The 26253-nt window shown below is 37.9% G+C and overlaps 1 protein-coding gene across 10 annotated transcripts in view; it reads left to right on the top strand.

Annotated features, from left to right (window-relative positions):
- sema5b (semaphorin 5B) overlaps positions 1–26253 on the top strand; it is a 583141-nt gene that overhangs the window by 59227 nt on the left and 497661 nt on the right. Inside the window, exon 1 of one of the 10 annotated variants that reach the window (XM_062971293.1) lies at positions 13571–21828. The exons of the other annotated variants lie outside the window; for them this stretch is intronic. The gene's annotated coding sequence lies outside the window, so the exon portion shown is untranslated. Of the gene's footprint in view, positions 1–13570; positions 21829–26253 lie in introns of those variants that run through there. 10 annotated transcript variants of the gene reach the window in all.

Genomic DNA, 26253 nt, shown 5'->3' with positions numbered 1-26253 from the left:
TCTCTATCCTGGGAATAAATGGGAGGTGAACATTTTTGCATGTGGAGACAGCAACTTAGATGGAGAGAATAGGACTGCTGCTGTAGTGGTGGAAGTAGTTCTCCACTTCTTTCTCACTGTAGTCCTTTGGAAATCAATTCCTGAATGTTGGAGGGCCTTCTCCAATGGCAGAAGATACTGTATTGGGCCACATCTGGAGCAGGTTATTGACAGGAAGCAGGGATGCATTTTCCACAAAGTGAAATGACTTACGTGCTCAAGAAGCTTTCTGGATCCAAATCTGTCTGCAGGCATGTGCACTCCGCAATGTCTCATGGTGACTGGGGACAGTTGGAATTATAGTTCAGTACATTTTAAGGACACCAGATCAGGAATGTTAATGTTGCTTCCCAAATAAAGTTTTGTGTACAACTGCTCATAGTTTTCTGATCCTTTTTGCATGTTTGCAGCCTGGTGTTGCCTTTTAAATATTCATTGAAAATATAAAGGCAGATGTTGGTTTCTAGGATTCAAGTGCAGAATTGTTTTAAAAACAACCTAGTAAAATTAATCTCACCCAGCATCCAATAAATGACACTTTGGAGAGGCTTTTTTGTTTTAGGTTTTCACCGATTGATTTTTGTCCCATCTAGACTCAAGAGTGAAAGCACTAGAAGCAGAAAACTAATGAAACAACAGAGGGAAAAATGACACTTCTCCACGGCGTAAATTTATTGAAAATGAAATCCATGTACCATAAATAATTCTTAATAAATGAAATGCTGATCTATCTATCTGTCTTATCTTGTAGCACATTTTGAACTGAATGTAAGAAACAAACTTTACTGAAGAAGTTACATTTTATAATTAAATTAAGCTTATTATTAAGATTCACCACAGCAAAGCTGGGTTGAATGTAAAATCATTGTCCCCCAAGTTAGTTCTAGATATACTTACTCAGAAGTAAGTTGTACTGAATTCACTTGGGTATGTTCAATGAATTGCAGGTTTAATATTGGAAAGTTGAGGAATGTTATTTGCTTTCATTCTGATTCACAGTATATTTATTTGGAAGTAAAAATACTTTTGACCATGTTGTGGTATGACCATGGACCATGCCGACCAGTTCCTTCACTTAGCATTACATAGGCCAGGATTCTGCTTTGTTTGAAAGCTTGCTCAATGAACTGTAATATAAGTGGTGTGACAATGTCACAGTTTCTGCATTAAGGCATCTCAGATTTGGTTGTGCAAGCAAAAGTAAAGTCTTCTGAATGAAGGTTGCAGCATGCACAATGGTAGGCAGCTGCAATCCATAGTGCTGCATCTTTCAACTCCATGGTCATTCAGTAAGATTACAACCCTTGTCTAGTAAATGCTTTTGCTACTGGATGCAGTATTGTAGACATAGTTGGGAAATAGGTAGCCTTCCAGATGTTTCTGAGTTTCAGCTTTCAGTATTCATCACCACTGGCTTTCCAGGCTAGGCCTACTGAGAGTTGCCATCCAACAACAGCTGTAGGACAAAGAGGTGTTTACTCCTATGGTATGTCCATAATCAGGAGTCAGAGTAGTCATATGTACTGTCTTGCTTAAAACTTCTACTAATAAATGGACATCAACACTAAGAGGATTTGCAGATTTCTTTTTGTTATCGGATTTTAGAATGTATTTCTTAGCTGTCTTTCCCTTCTCTCCTGTGTTCTGTGAAACAGTTTAATCTGTGGGGAAGCCTTTGGTGGAAAGGAAAAAAGAGTATATTCCAACTGCTTCTTATTCTGCCTCTTGTAGAAATTTTGGAGTGTGAGTTCCACCAGAGTGCAGGTTCTTTCTCTCCTGTGTAGTCCAGGACTTGATCAAAATCCTTGTTCATTTCATGAATACGTTTGTGTTTAAAGTGTGTTATTCTCCTTTATGGGAGAAAAAAATATTATTTTATGCATCAGAATGCTATTAAATGCTGACTGTTTCTTATCCAGAATTCCAAAATACTCCTAGATTTGAAATTGGGTGGCTGAGATAGTGACAACTTTGCATTTTGATGGTTCAGTGTACGCAAATTTTGTTTCATGCACAGAATGATTAAAGATATTGCATAAAATAACATTCAGGCAATGTGTTTAAGGTACAGTATATGTGAAACAGCAATGAATTTCATGTTTAGACATGATCCTATCTCCAAGATAGCTCATTATGTATGTATATGTGAATATAAGAATTCCAAAATTCTAAAAGATCCAGAACCAAAAACACTTTTGTTTCCAAGCATTCCAGATAAGGGATATTCAGCCAGTACTTTTTGTTACCCGCAAGAGATTTCCTCACCTTTATATCTCCAGTTCTATGATTTTAACAAGGAGTAAGTATAATAGAAAAGATAATAAATAATAATAATAATAATAATAATAATAATAATAATAATAATAATAATACATTTTATTTATATTCCGCCCTTCTCCCCTATGGGACTCACAGCCGATTACAGCATTTACATACATAGGCAAACACTCAGTGCCTTTACAATCACATGAGACACACAAACACAAACAAATGTTAAATAAATATTAAGCATTACGAACATTTAAAACCAATTACAATTATTGTGGAGACTCATCAATTAAATAGTATATTTCGCTAAGCTCAGTCATCAGTGATAAACATAGAGCCAGAGAGAAAATTAAGAGAAGTCTCCACAAATAATAAATAAATAAATAAATAGGTAAGCCAATAACATTATAGTGATTTTCCTATGATGGGGAAAGAAGTAGGCCATTGCTCCAGAAAGTATGCTCATGCTTTCCTGTTTACTATAATCATAAACTATAATTACAGGTGCACACATGGAAGAGCGAGAAGGTAACCTCAAAATTATTGTTACTATTTAGTTCTGTAGCTACTATTTTCAAAACTTCTTGCTGTAAGCTAAAAGAATTGAACTTTTCATGATGGTGTGTTGCTACTGATTTTTCTTGGTACTTTATATTTGGAAACACTGCAAAAGCTCTATTTTACAATGTATGAGATCCATACTTCACAACATTTTGTGTATCTTACCATACATGTAGTTATATGCACCAATTAAACAATAAAGTGAGATTTGTAGAAGATGTTTTCAGCAGGTAATCATACCTTGTTGTGGGCACATGGACTTCACTGAAATAAAGGTTAATGTCTGACAACTTCAAAAGGAGTAGCCATGCTAATTTGCTACAAAACAGTACAAACAACAGAGTGTTTCCATGTATAAAAGGTAAGCAGATTTACTGTGGCATACATTTCTGTGGACTAGAATTGACTCCATGAAGTGTTACCCTTTAATTTGCATAGCACACATATGAAAAGAGAAAGTATTCCAAAAGTTATGAAATGTGGGAGAAACAGTCTGAATTATACTTCTTGCATGTCATGCCAATTTTCCCTTCATGGTGTATGTTTGTCCTTTTGCCTTTATTTGCACCTTGATTCCATATCTGTTATTAGCCAACCCAATCTCAAACTTCTGCATCCTCCAAAAATGAATTTCATGTGTTTAAATCTGTGTTCACATTGTTTTTGATAGTCCATTTTGATTAAGAATGAATTTGATAGGTTTCAGAGGAACCTTTCAATATTATTTTCCTCAGTCCTGGGTTTAGGTGAATCTTAAAAAAAAGTGTTATTTCTGAATAAATAATGAATTACAGTACAAACATTGACATTCTATAAATCAATATAGATGACTATTTATAATTTTTGTAACTAAGTTACATGTTTAGTTTGTACTTCAATATAGATCAGTTAGTTTCCCCTTAAATCCCCACTCCCACCCCCTCTCCCCTCGTCCCATCCCCCATCTGGGTCAGCTTATTTTAATACATTGATTTAATTGTTTGGATGGCCTGGTTCAAAATTCTGTACCTATCATTTCCTTCTGTCTTGTCGATTAAACAATACCGTTTCCTATTCCAATCTTGTTTGGAATTACTATTCAAATATGTATTTTTTCTTTGATTGATAAAGTTGTTAATTAAATATTCCACCAGGTTTCCTTGTTTTATCTTTCCAACTTCTGGCAATTGTGGCATGTATGGCAGATATCATACATTTTAGTATTTCTGTCCATTCATTATTCCCCTCCTTTACCTCTATAGTGAGGGACAGAAATCGGGCTTTGTTCCAATATAATTTTTGCCCTATTATTCCCTCTATTACTTCCCTGACTGTGTTGTGATATTTTTGGATTTCAATGCAATCCCACCACATATGAGAAAATGTACCAATCTTCCCGCACTTATGCCAGCATTTAATAGAGATGCTTTCTATAATGTGTGCCAACTGTAAAGGGGTTCTATACCATTTGAAATGATTTTCCGTTGTGTTTCTTTGATCCTTAAGTGTTTAATTTTCTGGATTTTGTCAGTCCAGGACCTGACTAAATTCTCAGTAAAGTTTGTATTTTGTTTCCAAGCTTCTACTAAGGTATAGTTTATCTTGAAGGATAAGGCTGCTAATTCCTTAAATATTTCCCCAATAATTCCTTTTTCACGTTCTATTTTCTAGCTAATGATTCTATCTAATGGGGCATTTATTGATTGTTTCTTTTTCATTTCTTGTATTCTTTGAGACAAGCCTAATCATGCTATCCAGTTTTTTAATCCGCCATTGTCCTTTATCTTATCTAATTTTTTATTTCTCCTGCGGGTTCTAAGAGGCCTCCTGCCTTATTTACACCGTTTCTTTCAGAGTCTTAATTAAGTTTCAAATGTTTTGTCTTTGTCTTCTAAGGTTTCTAATGGAAAGGGATCTATTTAGTTTATTTGCAATTTATATTGCTATTTCTTCTAAATGTACAGTGTTGAGAGAAGGGGGCGAGCCCTTACCTTTTAAAGCTTTTTTAAAAAATATTTTTTCTCTCCCATAAACAACCCCCTTTTCAAGTCATTTAGTTCTTTCTCTAATTTCACCCATTTTTTGTCCCTTCCATTTCCATTTCTATTAATTTAATTTATGAACCTAACAGGAGCCAAGGATTTTAGTAAGCAGCATTACAAATATGACTAAGGAGGCTGAGAATCTTTTCCTTTTTCGATAATTAATTTCATTTATCCTTTGCCCATTTCAGTGGCATGGTCAAGACAGATAGAATGCCTGTATGTCATTTTCCTTTAACCATTCTCGCTGAATGTACAAGCCACACAAATGCGCAAATGGTTGTGAGCATAAGATAAGAACTACCTTTTTGCATAGACATTTCTCATGTAGTCGTTGAGGGAAGCTGCCTTTCCTGTTGGGCTAATGCCAAATGCTCAACCTATTTTGAACATAAGGAGTTATTGCTTTGTTTAATTTCATTTGTGGAGAAATGATTTTTCAGAAATGTTACCTTGTGCGGCAGGACAGTTGGCAAGGAAGCAGAGCTCAGAAATACAAGTAGCTGGGGAATTCTTGAAATTGCAATCCAAAACAGCAGCTTTTCCTAGCTGTGCCAAATGACATCTTGAGAATTTTGCAATTGAGTGAAAAGGAATGGGAAGATAAAAAGAGTACCATAGTGACATCAGAGAAGGATATATTCAGATCTCCCCAGATAAGGATTCCATAGACACAAGCCATCATGAAGTGCTCCCTCCCCACAATAGCCATCTGTAGGAATTCAGATGGCAAGAGGCACCTGGTATAGATTGCATATTATTATGAGCAGGAACCTCTGGAGACAGATGCAGATACAAGTGATCTGAAACATCTCTAAAGCTCTATAGATAGACCAAACAGAAGAATCAAGCAAGACATTTTATCCAAAAGTGCTCAAAAGATAACTTTAAAAATTGTTTCAGAAAGCTTTGAAAAATGTAGTATCTGGTTTGATATGGTTCAGAAAGTAGGGCCCAATTTGACTACATTTCTTTCTTCTTTGTAAGGTATTTCTCACTTTTAAAAGGATCATAAGACTAACTTTCCATGACAAATTCTGCTTTTCACATACAGGCAGTCATAGTTAAGAACAGGGGTGAGACAGTAGGAAGTGAGAGAAATCTACCCCTCGGAAGGGAAATTCATAACTGGGGAAAAGATGTCTCCACCGAAGTTTTCTCAACCAATCTTGCCTCCACAACAAGCCAGATGTTTCAAAATCCAATGATCACAGAGACAGAAAGGGAGGTGAAATCTTCTGAACAGGGGCACAGACAGAAAAACTAAACTACAGGGATGTTAATGCTTCCCTATGCTATCCAAAACGTGTGTGTGTGTGTGTGTGTGGCTGAAGTTAAAAAATGTACCTGTTCCATCTTACAAACAAATTCAGCTTGAAAACAAACCTAGAACCTATCTTGTTCATAATTTCAGGAGTGCTTGTATACATTTAAACTTCAGTCCAGGTTATAGTAAACTCAGTGAGTTACAGGGCAGTTTGTTGCTTAACCCTACTGCTGCCTTGACTACAAAGTGGAGTCCACGATATGCAAGTGTGGAGAAGAGCAAACCACAGACCACTTACTACAATGCAGTCTGGGCTCTGCCACAAGCACAATGGAGGACCTTCTTATAGCAACACCAGAGTCACTCCAAGTGGCTAGCTACTGATCAAAGGACATTTAGTATAATGCCAAGTTGTTGTTTTTAAAAAAGACTTTGTGTTTTCAAATACATTACAATTTGTACCCTCAGTTCGCTTCTGACACGATAAATAAATACTGCCTTTAAAATTAACTTCCTTGACAAACTTCACATGGGATTTAATATTCTTTCTGAAATTGTAGCTTATCTTTGTATGTAAATGTGTCTAGTGAGTTATAGGCTTGTTATTTAAACAAGACAACATTTTCTTTGCAGCTCAGAAAAAACAATGAATATTTTTGTATATTGTATATAAATGTTTAAATTTTTGTGCCTAATCTACCTTCTCCTCTAGTGTCAAAGCATTTATTTGAGAAACAGTGCTATTTTAATTAATAACTGCCGCTACGTACAAACTAATACATAATTTTCAAGTGTGCATGTGTGTAGGTTTCTATCTGAACTTATTCTTGTATTTTTCTGGGACAAGGATTCTGTGTTGTTTTCAAAAGACATAGAGGGTTGTTTGCTTTCAAACTCTTATTCAAGTTGGAATTTTTCTTGGCAGCATCAGACATTATCTCAGGGGGAAATGGGTTTAAATCAAGGAAACTTTTGACAAAAAACAGAGTACTTTCTCCATTCATCTGTCTCCCAATTGGTTCTGGAGAACTTTAACTTTTTTGTCTCGTACTTGAAGAACAAGAGAGAAACATGCTCCAGCTGTTTTACAGTCCCTTGCCACTTAATTGGAGACCCATAGCATTTTGTAAGCAAATTTGATTCTTACCAAACTAACAATTCAGGAGTCCCAGGAATTCATTATTTCAGTGGAATCCAGTTGTTAGCATCATTGTATTTGAAGGAATTCTCTTTCCACCCTCACTCATCCTTTTCCATTTATTTATCTTGGTGAGCTGCATTTTTTTTAATCTAGAAGAACGCAACAACATTGTAATGCATTTGCCCACAAGCGATTTGTCTTTTGTTAGATTAAACAATATCCCTATTGATGACTGGGAGAAAGCCATACTGGAGTTAAGGATGGGAAGTGTTCTATAAAATAACAGTGTGTGTTTGAAATGGTTGGAAAGGAACAATGCCAAGCTCATTGTTAATAGTCTGGGAACACAAAATATGTCATGATTTTTGGTGGGTTTTTTGGGGGGAGGGGGGGAAGATCCACTAGAGTTGTAGGCATTTTATTTAAATCCCAGTCTTTGTTTCATAGGAGCATTTAGTCTGAACAAAGAAAACAAATGTTGAATTTTTTGGGCACTGACAGAGCAAAATAAAGTAAGCTTGTTTGTCTTGACCTCTTAAACATAATCCTGTTTTGTTCAAATATTTTGATATGAATTCTGCTTCCTTCTATTTTTTGCCTGAAAGTTCATATAAAATAGTTAATAACATGGGCAGTCTAATATACTATACTATAGCATATTAATGTTTTTATATAGTAAAAACGTCTTGAAATTTTGCGCATGCAGCTGAGATGTTAAAATGTGTTTTTCTCATTCTGAATCACCTCTTTCCCCTGAGGCTTATTTCGTCATAATTGAAACTGTTGTTTAGACCCTGAGGTAATAGTAAAGGCCTGCACTGAATTTCTCCCAGTTGAGAATTGATATCTACTCCAGCTTTCTGCCCATGTTGTTTACTCTCTTTGACAGTATTTTGTGTGCAGTTTTCCTAGATGGATGACATTAGAGGCAAGTGAAAAGGCCTGGAGCACCTTTCTTTTATTTTAATTTTTCTCATATGTACTCCTCAGTTGTGTAAACAAATACAAGGCTAAAATCCATTAAGATCTTATCATTCTTGCAGAAGTAATAATGTAAGCAAGCCCTGAGGTTAATTCCACGATTTCAGTTGATGGGTTGCTGAAGGATTAGTCCTGTTTCAGAATCTGATAAGGAACTATTGGTATGGGCTCAAATAGCTTCTTTGTCTAATTTTAGTCTGGAGATCAAATTAGTTATCTGTTAACCCATATGGGTTATATTAGCCAATTTAATGGAACCAGTTCTGGAGAAGTGATTGTGAAAAGTCCATAAAACGACCACAAACCAGAGGACTAAATCCCATAAGTTTGTTGAATGTTCTTATTTTTCATTTCAGCCATCACCTCTGTCTTAGTCTGTCGACTATGTTGACCAGGCAGGTCAGCTGACACATGCTGGTGCTGCTTACGGTTTTGAATAAAATTTACGTTCTGTTGTTCAGTAATGCTAAATTAAAAATGGATTATTTTTTCTGCTTTCTTGCAATTTTATAAACTTCTGTAACGAATTTACTGATCAAATAAGTGAACTATCTACCTCGAGAAGTTAGTGATCAACTAGCAGTCTTTGTTGTCCTGGTTTGCAAAGGCACTATGCTGTGTGTGTTATCTGGAAAATGAAGTGCATGAAGCTGATTGGCTGAGCCTGCAAAGACCTGGGGATTGATTTTGATACTGTTTCTGTTCTGCTGCTACATAACCAGTTTGGACAAGTTTTTCAGTGCTGACTGAGTACTGCTAGAGAGCAGTGTACTCAAAGAGGCCTTGCTATTTTGAGGCCTATTTGCTGCTGAGAATAGAGAGTGAAGAACCAGGACTGTATCTTTCTCTGAAGCAGATTTGTGGATTGAGAAAGGACTGTTTATGACTGGACTTTTGTAAGTGATCAGAGGGACCATTGTAAATACCATTGTTTTGTTTATCTCTTGGAATCAGTAAAGTTCCTGTATTTTTGTTTTGCAAACCTGAGTGGCATGTTATTGTTCTGCAGGTGACTCTGGATCGTGGGCACACGTAAGAGCTTCCATTTATCATCATAAATCTGTAACATTTGTTGCCAAAAGGACCGTTCTTTTATTCCTACGGTAGCAACTTCTGATCTAAGCTTCAGCTTTTTAGTTGGTATTGTTTTTGTATCCCTTAGATTAAAGCATGTGATTTTTTTTTATCATGTGCAAACATTAGACTGCCACTCTTAGCCCTCTGCTTAATAACCTGCAGCGATGAAGCCATCTTATTTTTAAGACTACACCAGTTCTCCTAACTACTTTTTCAATATGCTAAACTCAAATCATTACAGCTTGTTTATAAGCACTGTTTCCCCACTTTTCTCAGGTGTTGCCTGAGTTTGCCTACAGGGTAAATACTGCTACTGATAGCTCAAACAACATCTTTCTGTGAGTCTTGTGGAAGCATGTATTTAAAACCAGTTTTGACATATAGTCATTTGGACTATTTCTGGAAAGGGTAAATATTCATTGGTGTCCCTTTTGGGTGATTATTCTTGTAGAAACATTATGTATAAATATTTGCTAATGGCAAGGCACTGGCATTCATCAAAGCATTGCATTCTTGAAAAATATATAGCAGAACACACACTTCTTGCTGTGGATTTTGAGCACGTTGATGTAGTATTTACATAGGATGGCTCCCCTGATCTGTTTTTTATTAATGTCATTAAAAAGTCACTGTAGAACAGTGGTTCTCAACCTGGGGTACCCAGATGTTTTTGGCCTTCAATTCCCAGAAATCCTAACAGCTGGTAAACTAGCTTGGATTTCTGGGAGTTGTAGGCCAAAAATATCTGGGGATAGCATACACTACATCTTCACTGTAATTGAGGATTTAAAATACCCAACTTGGGCTTTTCAGTGAAGTACCTGCAGGACCAGTATCTAGATTTTCCATATTTGCTCCAGAAGTTACCATATAGTAACCCTGGATGAACTAGCCAATTCCTAGGAGAATACTTCTCTAGGAATTTTCTAGCTCCTCCAGGGTGAATCTTTAGTCATTTCTGGCAGGAGTTCAGGAACTTATCCCCTGCAGATATAGGGTCCATATTGTATATATTATTTTCTAGTCTTAGGAAAATAAGCAACAGTGGGCAAAATGACTTGTGCATGGTCTAGAATCTTTGTGTCCATTAGAACGAGCTAGAATTCTTTCACTTTCTTTGTATTTTTAATTAGCAATGTTCCAGTGATCTACCCATTATGAATTGCCCGCCCAGATTCTCCTGAATGAATTTATCATCTGAAGGTTTTTTTAATTTGTGCACTTGCAAACTTAGATACATTATTGAGGGAAAAGGACCTTTGAAGGTGACTTCATGTTGTGAACTTCTCTCGCAGCTTGTGTTGGGAGGATGGTAAGGACTGACAGGCCTTACCCATTTTCCTGTGTTAACTGAATGTGTACTGTAGTGGAAACTCTTAAAATTGTCAGAAATACTTCATCAGCAGGTATTTTAATGAAGAACAGACAGAAGGCAGAAAGCTTTAAAATTGCTGCTCTAGGAGACACTTATGGATCTTCAACATTATTTCTATTTAGACAACAAAACTCCCAGAATCCTCCAGGCAGCACTGCCAAGTAATTTCTTTAGACTCTGCAGCTGTGCCAGAAGTCAAACATAGTTAAAGGATGGCATTTGTACACTAGCAAGGCCTTTGCCCATCATAGTTCCCTTGAGATGTTTTGGACTAAAGGAAGTGATTATGGCACATACTGTAAGCAACAAGTCAGAGCCAAGCAGGGAAGGCACTGTTAGCAAAACATACCTGACTGTGCTGGCTAGAAAGAAAGTAATTTGTATGCTTACCTTGGCATTCTACATATGGAATATGTTCATTTTTGAACCAAAAATATACATAATATGAATATGACAAGATACACATTTATAACATATATAAAATAGATAGATAGGGAAGGAGATAGATAGCGCTATTGATACATGTGTAGTGCTGATCAATCATTTGTGGAACAGAACTTAAAGATAAAAATGTATGTGACTGGGAGAGGTGTATGTCACATTCTCAAAAAATCCCTATAACTGTATTTGTATGTGTATGAGAGCGAGAAGCCTCTGGTGACACAGCGGATCAAACCGCAGAGCTGCTGAACTTACTGACCACAAGGTCAGCGGTTTGAATCCGAGGAGTGGGGTGAGCTCCCTCTGTTATCCCCAGCTTCTGCCAATCTAGCAGTTTGAAAACATGCAAATGTGAGTAGATCAGTAGATACCATTTTGGTGGGAAGGTAATGGTGTTTCATGTAGTCATGCCAGCCACATGACTTTGGAGGTGTGTACGGACAACAGTGGCTCTTCAGCCTAGGAATGGAGATGAGCACCGACCCCCAGAATCAGACACGACTAGACTTAATGTCAGGGGAAAACCTTTTCCTTTACCTATGAGAGTCAGAGAGAGTGCCAATGTGCCCTTAGATCACAATGTATATTTTAGCCTTTATTCCAGTACATCTTGTTTCCCAGTTCTGGCTCAAAACCATTTGTTAGTCCCAGATAGAGTAACCCAGTGGTTCTTAACCTTTGGTCACTACTTGAGTCACTGATTAATTTAGTGGATCATTCTTCTTGGTTCTAAAGATTACTGTGCAGCCATTGGGAGCTCCAGAGACAAAACAGTAACTTCATATTTAGTTGGGCCCTTTCTTTCTAGCTCTTAACAGCTCCATGGATCCTGGAAACTGAAGTCAAATTGTTCTGGTAGTAAGTAGAAGAGAGCAAGTTGTTGACTAGCGCCGATTGTATCTTAACATCTATATATCTTCATTAGAAAACTACTCAGATGGTGGTAGCTACATCTAACTAAAACTTTAAAATTAATGGTGATTAGTCAAGCCTAAACCACTTTCCTTTAATAAATCCTTGTTTAAAGAAAGTATTGATTCTTGGCAGCTGATATTTATTTGAACAAGGGTCTTTTGTCTTAGAGCTGTAGGGTTTATTTGGAATCGGCAAAAAGAAGAATGTGTGTGGGTTCACTTTGGTTCTCTAAAACCATTTACTGAGAGATTTGCCCCCTCTAATCAGTTATGCTTACATTTTAGATAAGGTACCTGATGCCTACATGCAATCTAAGTGTGCATGTGTGAGAGAATATCAATGTTCCCTTGTAAGCTATGGCTATTGTGCTTTGTCTGCTCTTTGTGGCTCTTGGTTATTAAAATTACACCAGGTATATATATTGCATGATTTGGGAGCTGGAACGCAGATAACACTTGGATTATTGGGTGCAATGTATTTATATTATCTGTTCAGCAAGATCAGATATCTGATGTGAATTTTTGTGGAAGTGTCTGAATGGATTTTGTAAACCGAGAATCAGTTTCTCTGCCAATAGCGGCTTCCTGTGTAATCAGGCCAAATGTGTGCTGCTTACCTTTTGCTTTATCGTAGTGCGCTCCACTGGAGCATAAGAAGCATGTACATTGGAAATTGCTCACTGCATGTAGGTAGATGAAGGAAAAGTGATGGAATCAGGAATTATGGCCAAAAAAGTAGTGATCATGGTTTATTTTTGTGGCATATAGAACCATTGGATTATTTAAAAAGTCATGCTTATATATATTTTTAAAAAACTATAGATGACAAGCATTTACTTAGAATAATCGAAGTAGGACTCAAATCCTTCCTTTTCTTACAATAGCATATCAATACAATACCTGAGCTCCCTGTGCTTTATTACTGAAATAGAAGTGCTGAACTTGCAAGTGTTATTCTCTTGTCCCAGCCTACTGTTCTTTCTTTTCTTTTGATTTTCCAGTTCTCTTTCTTCTTGTCACCAATCTTTCTCACTGATCTTTCTCTTTTTCTACCGTAATTTGAACATACTCTTTTCCCCCCTCTCCTAACCATACCAGAAGCAGAACATCCTGTTTTTCTCATTGACTCACTCTTGAGAATCCAGGGGTTCTGCAGGGAAGTTATGGTATGCTGGAGCATCCTATAACAAAAATAAATATCCCAGACTGTTTATGCCTTTATTTCATCCTATGCTAGTTTAATGATGTTTACCACTAGTAACTGAAGGTGGTACTATGGAAGATTTTAATTACAATCAATTAACCATATGTACGTACTTGTGTACAGGTGGACCTTGTAAACAAGTCAGGGTGGATTTCGGGTCCAAAACTACTGATCTTGATGACCTGTGAATCAGTTAAGGGTTATTCTATGAAGAGTGGAAAGTACCAGCATCACCTCAGAGTACCAGCTGCCTCTAGCTGCCATGCCAGTTTCCCACCCAAGCATTCTAAAAGTCCAGAAACAGTGATATGGAGAGAGTAGACGAGGCTAGTGCATCTTTTAGGCTCTTCCAAGGTAGATTAAGATCTTGCCTTTTGTTACTTTGCTCAAAGAAGTTATATCATTTTTATATGATACATAAAATCTACTCACATTAATCTATGGATAAATTGAACCAGTTTTTGGGGTTGATTATTTGACTAAAATTTTAGACTTATACATTAGTATATAGGGAAGTATTTTTTTTTAAAAAAGGCTGATTAAACCCTAAGGTGAGGTTGCATTGAGGACCTTGATCACTGAGAGTAGGAAGAATTCGTAGTAGTCACAGATGGCCCCCATCTGAGATCATTCTGCTGTGTACTGATGCTCTGCAGTTGATCTATTGACTTCAGTAGGCATCTCACCTGTTTTTTTCACAAGTCGATGCAAGCCATGCTAACAGCAGGTCAACCCCAGAGCATTTGATGTGCACTAGTATAGCTGGCACCTGCTCTTCTTACTCTTGGTTCTACAGGTGACTGAGAGAGGAGTTCCTCTGAGGCATGATGTGGATCTGCCCTGTCTTTCTGGCCAGGGAGGAGGAGGAGGAGGAAGAACAGTGCCGTGCTAACTGAAGTCTTGGCAGGTGAACCCTCAACATTTCTAAATAAGGCCAATTTTGGGGGTTACTAAATGGTTAGTGGCTTGTCTATTGTGAACACAACTAGCATCTGCTCCCAGAAATCAAGAAAAATGGAGTTGATGTAGTTTCATGGCCTCAAGATGAGACTGGAGTTCATGCCCCCCAAAATGGTGCATCCTGTAGAATAGGATATCTAGAACCCTAACAGATATGCAGTAGCTGTCTTTTTGTATATCCTTCACTTCAGATTTTCTTGCCAAGTTATTAGGAGACAAAAATGTTGTCCTCAGTGCCTTGAGGGAAGAGCAGCTGTGATCGAGTGTGGACATGGTAACTCCAGAAAAAAAATTAAGATTACACCTACCACAACTGTTTTCTATACTTAGTTGATTTTGCATTATATGAAAATAATTGAGACAAATATTTATCTTCCTCAGCAGTTTCTGCATTTGCAGTAGCTTTGGGAATATGATTCAAGAACAGAAATTCCAATATTTAAAGCAAGGGACTCATGTCAAAATGGACTTTCCTGAACATGCAGGGGAAAGTTGTATTTGACAAGGTATGCTATTTGACCAAATAGAGTGGCATTTAACTAAGTGGTGGTGTAGGGTGTCCACGTTTGCAGTTTTTCTACGAAGGAACAGGTAAAATGAATTTGCAAGGTTATTTAAACAATTTAAAAGAGCCAGTTTTTCCAAGATGCTATAAGGATATTTTTTTTTGCAATGCCAGGATTAATTTTAATTGCATCCATTTCATCCACCCTTCTTGAGAGTTGTCTAGAGCAGTGTTTCTCAAATTGTATTCCTCCAGGTGTTTTGGACTTAACCTTCCAGGAATCCCAGTTATTTACCTGGTGTTAGAAATTGTGGGAGCTGAAGTCCAAAACATCTGGAGGAGCACAGTTTGAGAAATTCTGGTCCAGAGCCACAATTACTCAACACCAACCCTCACAAAACTTTCCCAAAAGACTTGTGAAATTAGACTTTCAAGTGAGAGAAAGAGCGACTAAGAGAGTAATGGTTAAATCTCAAAAAACCTAGGGATATTGGGGGATGGTTTAAATAAAAACAATTGGTGGGAAGTGGTGAGGAATATGGCCTTCAAGATCATGGGGAGTGGTGCTGCTTCAGCTTCTGAGTGTCCATACCTGTTTTGGAGTGTGTGGTTTCTCAGTGAGGATTACCTTGCTCAGAGGACCATTCTTGCATGTACAGTAGAGTCTCACTAATCCAAGCCTCGCTTATCCAAGCCTCTGGATAATCCAAGCCATTTTTGTAGTCAATGTTTTCAATACATCATGATATTTTGGTGCTAAATACGTAAATACAGTAATTACAACATAACATTACTGCGTATTGAACTACTTTTTCTGTCAAATTTGTTGTATAACATGACGTTTTGGTGCTTAATTTGTAAAATCATAACCTAATTTGATATATAATAGGCTTTTCCTTAATCCCTTCTTATTATCCAAGTTATTCGCTTATCCAAGCTTCTGCCGGCCCGTTTAGCTTGGATAAGTGAGACTCTACTGTATAATGTCCTGTGCAGTCCCAGAAAAGAAATAAGAACCTATAACTATTAAATAGTATGTAACACAATGATATGCACCTTGTAGGAATTTGCTTTGTGTAAGAGTTGAAAATGACTAAACATACACATTTGTGAGGGCTTTCTGCAATGGCAAATGTAAAAAGGATGGTTAATACTGTACCAATGGAATATGTGATAATTCTCAAAACTGCCATATGAAAAATTGTACCTTTTGAAAAACTGTGAACTTCTGTAGAAATTTTATCTGTAATACCCACAAAAGGACCTCATGCAGGTGGTTTTTCCTTACATGTAATAAAGGTAGAAGGTTAAACTTCAAAGGGGCATGGTGTTTAGTCAGTCAGTGAAAAGGAATGATTAGCCTTTTGCTTTTTGTAAGAGAGTGATAAAGTAAATTAGAACATTGCTTATTAATTAGTGGCATTGATGCACATTACAACACTACTGCTTTTTGCACCAGTATTTTTGTTGGCATGTCATTACATTTTATTTATAGTGGAGGCCGTGTACTCCGATGATGGTGTGGGGGGTTCCACAGAATCTTAATAAAACAACAACAATAATAATAGAAATAAAAACGATTTATATCCTGCCCTGTCCCCCAACACAGGACTTGGAACAGCTAACAACATAAAAGGCAAATACAGTAGAGTCTCACTTATCCAAAATAAACGGGCTAGCAGAACGTTGGATAAGCGAAAAAGTTGGATAATAAGGAGGGCTTAAGGAAAAGTCAATTAAATGTCAAATTACATTATGATTTTATAAATTAAGCACCAAAACATCATGTTTTACAACAAATCGACAGAAAAAGCATTTCAATACATAGTAGTGTTATGTAATAATTATTGTATTTACGAATTTAGCAGCAAAACATCATAATGTATTGAAAACATTGACTACAAATATATTGGCTACTAACAAATTGACTACGAATTAAAAATAGAATTGCATAAAATCAACTTGCAGTAACAACATTGTCGGAAGTTAAACCCGTGAAAAGTTCAGTCCTTGCTGCCTAGAGAAACAGTTGTGGATCTGGGCGGGAGGCACACTGTGTTGGATAATCCAGAATGTTGGATAAGTGAAGGTTAGATAAGCAAGACTCTACTGTATTCAATCTTATACTTTCTTCTCCACCTGTGAGTGAAAATATCACAGAAAACCTGAGGTCAAAAAGCTGCTATCTCCGTCATGATTATCTTTTACATCATTACAGTCTTTTGAGAATTTAGGGCAATGGTCATGGTTGGAAACTTTATGGATTCTATTAAATTGTCTCATTCCCACAAGGTTATAGATTTGTTTTACTCCTGAATTCTTAGTACTGATTGGTATTGCCTCCAAAGAGGTTTATATCTATGAAAGCGCAAGTGAAAATAAAAACCAATTAGTCTTAACAATACTACCACTTTCCTTTCCTCCCCTCTCCCCTCCCTTCTTCCTTTTCATGATATGAGACTGAAAGGAATACTTCTATGAAAGCATCCACAATTGTCATTGTTTACACCTGTTGCTTCCTTTCTGAGCTCTCTGATGTAGAAAGGTCAGGTCAGGACTTCCCTTGTGCCCGAGGCCATCAGGGCTCATATAACAACCAAAGAAGCTTCTGGCTTCTATTGGATGCCTCTGGACAGCAGGATTCCCACTTTGAAGTGGTACAATGGTGCAAACAGTTACAAATTTAGCCTGGATATAAATCATCCAGATGGGTCCAGTGTGTGATGAGCTGACATTGTAGAGACAACCATTGCGGTGCATATAACTTTGTAACAGAATTAGAACTGTAATTTATATTATCTCTTGAAGGCCAGAATCTGGCTATTGTTCACAGAAGGTATTAATTAACCTCTTAATTCTGATCTTATATCAAGGATAAGGATTATATTAAACAGATTACTATGGTAGTAATCTGAACCATCTTTTTATTTATATGGTTCTTTTATGCTGATATATCAGCATGGTTGTATTTTCTGTTTGAGGATATGTATTCACCCTGACTTTGTACAGAAAAAGCATGTAAAAATACAGTCAATTTAATTTGGTAAAGATTGATTTCAGATAACTTCTTGTTTCCTAATTGGCATGCCCTTGAAGGATCTGACTTGCCATAAAGCAAAAGACATGTTCCATGTCCCAGAAGCTTGACATATAAACAATCGGCAATCATCTTTGTTGAGTCTCAAGTCCAAGAAGACTTGGATGTAATATCCTATAAACTTTAAAGATTTTAAAATCATTTTTGTGATGAGTAACACAATAGGCCATTAAAGTTACTCAGCTTTAAGGAACTTGCTTTCTAGTGTTGCATTTCAGGTCTGGCTCAATAATGAATTCCTGAAGAGTGCACTTGTTTCATGCGTGCCAAGCTGCCTGCTCTTTTAATTTTATTTTACAAGGTTTCTACTGAAACGAACAGTAACAAATGCCAACAGGAACAGATGCATAAAAGCCTCTGAATCAGACAGTGAAGGGAACTACCCCAGATTTTATTACTTGAACGCATGCAGATGCTCCCCAGCTTCATTTGTCAGAGGGCTTACATTTATCCCATTATAAGGAAGTTGAAAGGAGATCAAAAACACGGAGTCATCTTTCCTCTTCTTTGTGTGTTACAACATCTAAAACTGCCTTTAATCACGGAGTTTGGAGCAAAGACAGGAGGCAAAGAAGGATACTTTGGGGAGAAAGGCTTAGACTTGAGGGGCAGCCAGAGAAGACAAATGGAAAAGTCATGGTTGCAGCAACAGCAACAGATCTCTTGGTCTGTGTGCAGATCACGAATGGCATGTCCTCCATTCATATCTTTCTTCCTTTCTCTTTTTGATACACAATGGCCTTTCATCTTTCAGAATGTGACAAGTTATGGGAATTGATGGCCAGGCACTGCCATTAAAACAGTAATGCTGTCAATTGTCTTCATCATCACGAACAACATGACGATTCCCCAAACATAACTAAACACATGTTCCGTTGTCCTTTTATACCTCCTAGTGCAGTTTCACATATGCGTTCGAGTACAAATTGCAGCATGCTTGTTGGGCAAAGTGTTTTTGTTCATGATCGAATTATGATTTCCAGAGTAGGCTAGGAGATGAGTGCATCTTTGTAGAAGGAGTGATGCTCCATTGTCTATCCGTATATAGGCTTCAGACAAAAAGCATTAAGCCCCAAGGAACCTGTAGCTGAGCATGAAAAAGAAAGGATAGTGGATTGGTCTTAGACTCCTTCCTTCCCTCCCTCCCATTTTCTCTTTTTGACTCTATCCTTCTCTCCGCTGGACACAATGAGCACAGAAGACAAGTAAGTGAATTGCACCCTGACAAAATGAACCCTTTCATGCAGGGAGTTGTGATTTACTGACTCGGTGTCTGAACAGAAAATACGAGAGTGTGAAAGGTTACTTCGGTCCAGGTTTGAAAAGTGTTATTTATTTATATAAAATGCATGCAACGGTTTGCCTGCTTAGTTAAAAAAAAACTGTTGAAATTGAATCTCATGGAATTGATGACATAAAGCAAAAAAAAAGTTTAAAATTGCCCTTTCCCCTCCCTCATGCAGGCATACACACCTGTTCATCCCATCAATGTGTCTTTCAGGGAACGCAGTTGGTGGCACTGATCACATTGATCATCTTTGGCGTAAGGAATAACAGACGACATGCTAGCAAGACAACAAAATATCAATACATATATGTAGCATTTTTAAGAACCTGAAGCCTTTTGGTAGTGTTAAACAGAGTAGACTCATTGAACCAATTGTTGAATAGTGTGAATCAATGGGTCTGCTGAAGTTAAGACTATCAGTCGTGTCCAGATTTTAGGCTGAAGAGTTTTTTATAGCCATAATACATTTCATTTTGTGACAGCAGATGAGGTAGATGTGATTGTGCAGTGGCATAATCACTAACTGGGGTAGTAAACTTTGCTTTCCCACATTTAAATTGTGTTCTCTTATTTTCTTGAGGGGAAAAGCAGAAGCAGCTGGAAAGATCCATGAAATTTGTTGAGACAGGCAGACAGAGAGTACAACTACATAGTAGAATTAATGCAGTTTGACACCAATTTAATACTATGGAATCATGAGAGTAAAAGATTTACAAGGTCTCTGTCAAAGAGTACTGCTTTCACACTGAACTACAAATTCCAGGATTTTATAGTATTGAGCCATGGCAGTTAAGGAGTGTTAAATAGTATTAATTCCACAATGTAGATGCACCCAGAGTATCAGAAAATGTAGAAGATTTATTCTGAGAAAATACTTTGGATGGGATAATATTTGTATGGCCTTTTAAAGGTGAAAGCAGCTTGAACATCAACCTTCAGGGATTTCAGTGAAGTATGTCTCCATAACCTATTACTGGCAATTGATGAGACAGAATGATGATTTTCCTTATGGCGGCTTAAGCAAAATCTTGGTTGTGCAGGACTCAAGAACTATGCTCTTCCTGTGTTCTTGAAACTGGTGACTGGCATTGCACATTTAGACATTACTCAGTGAGTTTTTAAAAACTTTAAAATGACAAAATCCTATTGATTTCAGTAAGGATTATTATTATTCATTTCTATCCCGCTTTTCTCCCATGGGTGGGATTCAAAACGGCATGCAGCATATAAAATTTATACAAATACATCAGATAGCAATACATAATTAAAACATCATATCCCGATATAAAAATCCTAAATGCCAAGGTTAATGAGGTTATACTGAGCTATCTCCTTCAAATGGAAACCATATCCTGTCTATGTAAGAAGAGAGGTTTGCATTCTGTCTCAGTTCCAATCTAGTTCTGCCATAAACCTTTCCACTTCTGGGACTTTTTCACGCTATCCAATTATAATGCTATTGTTTAATTGGTATGGCAACATCCTGTAGAGGCTGGGTTGTGTAGTTTGTTGAGGCACTTGACTGAAAATTCTATGTACTTCTCCTTGAACTGCAAATGCCAGTATTCTAGAGTATGAAACCATGACCATCAAAGTTGGGGCAATAGCACTATAACTGAGTTGTGTAAATGAACCTTTAATTTGATCAACCACTATGCACTGAAGGTACAACATTTTCAGTGTAATGAGCCTGTTGTGTGGCCCAAAGGCCCAGTGCATTTAATCTGTCCATTGACTTTGTGGGGTGTTGGGGTCAGAGAAGGTCATAATGCTGTCCAGTTGTTCATTAACTGCATTTTTAAATGGTAGTGTTGTCCCCCCCCCCCTTTTTTTTTTTGATGCTCATGCTATTTAGGGTAAGGTGACCAATCATAATAACAAATTGATTAAGGTTAACTGGATAAAGTCATCTCCGTCATATTTACTGCTAAACTAACTGTCCAGGGAGGGGAATTAATGATCTTTACAGAAACCTCTTAATGGTTATTTGGCCACAAGGTGTGATCCGTTCTGATCTTTTACGCAACATAAATCAGTTTAATGGTTAAGTATGTGCAGCTAAGCTGTTGAATTTAAATGAGGGCTCTTCAGATGAAGGATGCTGCTCCTCCCTCCCCCATATGCATACAGGGGAAATAGGGCAGGGGTACGTTGTAATTAAATCGGGGAGGGGGAGTGCTATAGTTAATGCTTGTGTGTGAAACAAGTTCAGCATGGAGTTTCATGCTGCTGCTCACCTATTAATAATTCACAACACAGTGGAAGTGGCAGAAATGTAAATGGTCATTGGTGAGGTCAAAGTCATATGGGAAAGGAATGTGGTTGTACAACATATTTTTTGCTTGTATCTATTAACCTAAGTTTAAAAATCTCATATAAATTGCAAGTGAGAGCAGCTTTTTGTCTAGACTGGAAATACTCTTGCTTTTGTAGATGCAGGAAAACTACGGTATGGAGAACTGGCAAGTTGGCAAGCAAAAGGCTTGGGTTTTGAAGACATGGGGAGAAAGGAGAGCAGACTTGCAGGAGCTATGTAGTTTGTTACTAAGATCTCCAATTGCACAAAAAGAAGCCAAGGACATGCCTCTTAGAACTAAAGAAGACTGATTCCAGGAATTTCTGAATAGCAGAACTGACCAAAAGGCACACATTATTTCAATGAAAATGAATGCATTCCTACTTTCACCAGGTAATCTTTATTTCTTAAACATAATTTAGGGTTGGAAAAGAATATTTTTGTTGCTTTTATTATTCAACATTTGGGTATCAGAATTCCTACTACAACAGAGTTTAATATACCTGTTGCATAAACTTGACCTAAAACATTTCACCACCAGTTGGGCAGACAGACTGCTCTGTGCCCGATGGCTTTGCTTAACTTAACCAGATCAGCTAGTAGATTGCCTGGTTGGAATGAACCAGCCAACTTATAGCCTGACCATTCACTTTGCAAGAGGCAGCAAAGCACAAATTCAGATATTCCCATTTCATTCCCTGGTAGCATCTGATAATCGCCCTGCATTTCTTCAGTTGCAAAATCTTTCTTCTTAGGAAAGTGTATCAAATACATTCAGTGAACTTCCAGTTTTGGAAAAAAAGAGGCACCTGTCAGGCCTAAAACAAGTTGGGGGCAAAATGGCCAGTTTAACCCCTCACCCCAACCCCAACTGTTGTTTTGCAGTTGTACAGCCTCTCAGGAATCCGTATTTCTGTTCCAAACAAATCCCACAGGAACTCTATGGGGTATGTAGGTTATTTCTACCATGTTTGGAAACACGCATGATTTGCAGTCATCATTTTGGTTCAAAATGTTGTCTTATGGACTATATTGGACATTTCCACCATGTCTCATCTCTCCCACTGGGGGTGGGAGTGTATGCCCATGAGTGGCCTTTTTAAAAATGAAAATAAACAGAAAGTGAGCATGTCCTAAATATGGCCCAGGAAAGTGAGCATGGTGAGCATGCTCCCCTTTCACCTAGATGAGATTTGGAGGGTATTTTTGGTGGGAGTGGATGCATTAAGGTTATCTTCTGAAGGGGCTAATACATCCCTGTAAGCTTTTACAGACTGAAAGGACCCAGGTTCAAATCTCGGGAGTGGAGTGAGCGCCCGCTGTTAGCTCCAGTTTGAATGTGGTGGTGGAAGTGCGGAGAAGACATAAATGTCTTCACCTCAAAAAGCGACCATTTTTTCTTGCAGCATTCATGTCCTGAGCCAAGGGGCAGGTTGCTACATTCATTTAAGGGTCAAAGGTTGCAAACACATCTATGCTCCTAGTAGCCTCACATGAGCACTGAATAGGCATGGAGAAAAGATAGACAGCAGCCATTCCAGTTGGACCATGGATTTTGAAGCCCATGTAAGGCTGGTGGTTGAGCGTCATCAGGTTGGGAAGCAATGGCAAACTGGAGGGTGAGGTGATTTGAGAGAGGGAAAACAAAAATGAATGAGGTACTGTATCCTTTTTGTATTTCTTCTTTGTTCTTTCCTCTTGACCCTTTGCTGTTGAACTATGTGTCTTAATCTATAGCTGAAATAACTCTTACATACAGATAAATGAAAATATTTTTGAGCCAACAGCTTAAAAGCTCAGGGCTTTGCTTGCCTGATCTCAGATTGGCACCACTTCTTTCCCGGTTCATTGACCATGAAACCTGGGAGGGAAGTTGCTCTGTTAAGATAAAACAAAAAGTAACCTAAATAATAATTTCAATTAGTCTGTGTATGACAACAGTGCTATACAACATTATAGTGCAATCATAAATCATAAGTCAAAACCTATAGTTTTTTAATGTCTTCAGAATGGATAAAATTAGTTCTGTTAATATATGCATTCTATAGAGCTGCCTTGCTTATTGCAGGCTATTATTATTATTTTGTCTGAGAATGATTAAAGTGCCTATGTTGGGGAAAACCTTGTGGAATTTTAATCTGTGTTAACACAGTCCTAATGCTGAGACTTAGTTACAGTTTTCCCTAGAGCATGACATGGACTAACTAGCTGTGACCATGCCAGAACCTACTTTCCAACTTTTGGCAGGGTTTGGATGGATTTGAGATTGAAGCTGCCCTGACTTTATGTGGCTCTATGAACTTTGTATATGACAAGATTTAGTAAGAGTTAAGGACCATATATTTTATTTGCAATAAATGCTTCACTGATGGGAAGGTCACTCAAGGGTTCTGCATCCAATATCCTTGGCTTTAGGAGAAATGAAAATGGAGAGGGGGAGATGCTGGAATATACTTAATATTGTGCTTGAAAAATACATACTTGCAACTTGCAGTTATTACAAGCTGAGTATCCCTTATACAGGATTCCAAAATTGACCAGATGAGAGAGTGACATTTTTGCTTTTTAATGGTTCAGTGTACTCAAGCTTTGTTTCATGTACAATGTTATTAAAAATATTCTGTCTGAAATAACTTTCAGACTATGTGTATAAAATGTGTATAAAATATATGTGTTTAGATTTCGGTCTCATCTCTAATATTGTACATATATGCAAACACAAGTAATCCCCCCCAAAAAATGAAATTCAAAACAATTCTGGCCTCAGTGCATTTTACTCAACTTGTACCATGCAGTTAAGAATGACTGGTCAATCCAATAATCCTTTTTATATTTCATGTTTGTTTCTGTCCTCACTGTGTGTTGCTTATTCTGAAACAAAAGTGTGTGTGTGTGTATGTGCCTGTGTGTGTATGTGTATGCATGCCCTCAAGCCACCATTGATTTGTGGTAACCCCAGTAACTACACAAGGTTTTCTTAAGAAAGGAATACTCAAAATGGTTTGCCATTGCGTTCCTCAGAAAGATAGACTTCCACCTCTGATATTCTTTGGGAATTTCCTATCCAAGTACTAATCAGTGATGACCCTGCTTAGCTTCAAAAAGCAGATGGGATCTGGTGTCTCCATGATGCTTATGGTATTATGGGGAACATGCATCCCTTGAAATATTGTCTGCACTCCCTCATGCCTGACCATTTGCTCCACTGGCTAGGATGGCTGGGAGCTAAACTCCCAATAGCACTTGGAGCACTTCTAGGTTCCCATTCCTGCTGTGTAAAAGTGTGGGGAAGATCACAAGAATAAGCTCCTCAAATTCAGCATGTTGTTGTTAAATAATTCTAGATACCAGTGTGATGTCTACCATGTCATCATCAGCAGTCAGCTCGTGTCCAAGTATGATTGCCTTCCAAGTGTAGGGACTTGGTGACTGGTCCATAGGTGACCTGCATGTTCTTCCATAGTAAGGACATCAGTTTCCAGGTGGAAGGCGGTCCCAGTCAGGATTGGCTTGACACATCTTAATTTTGACATGTTTCTCTCTTTTGCCCTCCATTTGTGCCTCTTTGAATTCCACAGCACTGTTGGTCACAGCTGACCTTCAGTTAAAACGCTCAAGGGTCAGAGCTTCCCAGTTTTCAGTGTCTGTGCTACAGTTTTTAAGGTTAGCTTTAGACCCATCTTTAAATATATTTTGCTGTCCACCAACATTCCATTTTCCGTTCTTGAGTTGAGTGTAGACTAACTATTTTGGGAGATGGTAATTGGGCATTCGGACAACGTGGCCAGTCCAACAAAGTTGATGGCGAAGGATCGTCGTTTCAGTGCTGGTGGTCGTGGATTCTTCCAGCATTCTGACATTTGTCCGTATGTCTTCCCAAGAGATTTGCAGGATTTTTCGTAAGCAACACTGATGGAATCATTCCAGAAGTTGAGAGTGACGTTTGTAGACGGTCCACGTTTTGCAGGTGTATAGCGAGGTTGGGAGGACAACAGCTTTATAAACAAGCATCTTGGTCTCCCTACGAATGTCCCAGTCCTCAAACACTCTCTGCTTCATTTGGAAAAATGCTGAACTTGCAGAGCTCAGGCGGTGTTGTATTTCAGCGTCAGTGTTGATTTTTGTGGAGAGGTGGCTGCCAAGGTAGCAGAAATGTTCAATGTTTTCTGACATTACAGTATTAAGTTGTATTTCCAGCATTACAGAGGGATTGACTGGTGCCTGCTGAAAGAGCACTTTGGTTTTCTTGATGTTGAGTGAGAGGCCAAGCTTTTTGTATGCTTCTGCAAAGGTGTTTAAAGTGGCTTGGAGGTCTTCTTCTGAATGAGCAAAGACTATTATTTGTTTGTTTATTTATTTACATCACTTTTACCCCTCCCTTCTCACCCGTAGGGACTTAGGGCGGCCTACAACAGTCGGCAATTTACATTGCACAGAACACATTCAATAAAACAATAACAAAATCAATAAACATTACAACAATACCACATCAATTAAAAACTATATTAAAACATGAATTATAAAATTTTAAAATGCATATGTAGTTAGATTTGTCCACTGACACCTTTCGCGTACGCCTTGATTCAAGTCATATCACCTCAGATATTTACTCCTCGAATGCTTGAGCACGTAGCCACGTCTTCACTGCTTTCCTAAAACCTAGGAGAGTCAGGGCTTGTTGAACACTATTGGGGGGGACATTCCACAGCCGGGGAGACACTACTGAGAAGGCCCTGTCCCTCGTTCCCACCAGCCGGGCCTGTGAGGCAGGTGGGATCGAGAGCAGGACCTCTTCAGATGATCTTAACAACCTAGTTG

Source organism: Anolis carolinensis, chromosome 1, assembly GCF_035594765.1.
Source record: "Anolis carolinensis isolate JA03-04 chromosome 1, rAnoCar3.1.pri, whole genome shotgun sequence".
Lineage (NCBI taxonomy): Eukaryota > Metazoa > Chordata > Lepidosauria > Squamata > Dactyloidae > Anolis > Anolis carolinensis.
This window is presented reverse-complemented; position numbering and strand designations above follow the sequence as displayed.